Genomic DNA, 274 nt, shown 5'->3' with positions numbered 1-274 from the left:
GCCCATCAAAGCCACAAAGCTGGGAGAAGCAGCAGATGCCAACCTGCACGAGGACAGCTCCACCGCCACAGCCACAGTGCTCCATAAAAAAAGAGCAGTCAAAAATAAAAAAACAAAGTCCCCTAGGTCAAATCTTAGTCCTACAGAAGTCACAGACCTTTTTTTTTTTTTTTTTTTTTTTTTTTTTTATGACTATTTTCTAACTACTGTGATTCACATGAGAGAATACTCACTCTCCCCAGTACCTGGTGAAACAGCTTTATGTGTGTTCGTT

This window comes from Anas platyrhynchos, chromosome 15 (genome assembly GCF_047663525.1).
Source record: "Anas platyrhynchos isolate ZD024472 breed Pekin duck chromosome 15, IASCAAS_PekinDuck_T2T, whole genome shotgun sequence".
Classification (NCBI taxonomy): domain Eukaryota; kingdom Metazoa; phylum Chordata; class Aves; order Anseriformes; family Anatidae; genus Anas; species Anas platyrhynchos.
This window is presented reverse-complemented; position numbering follows the sequence as displayed.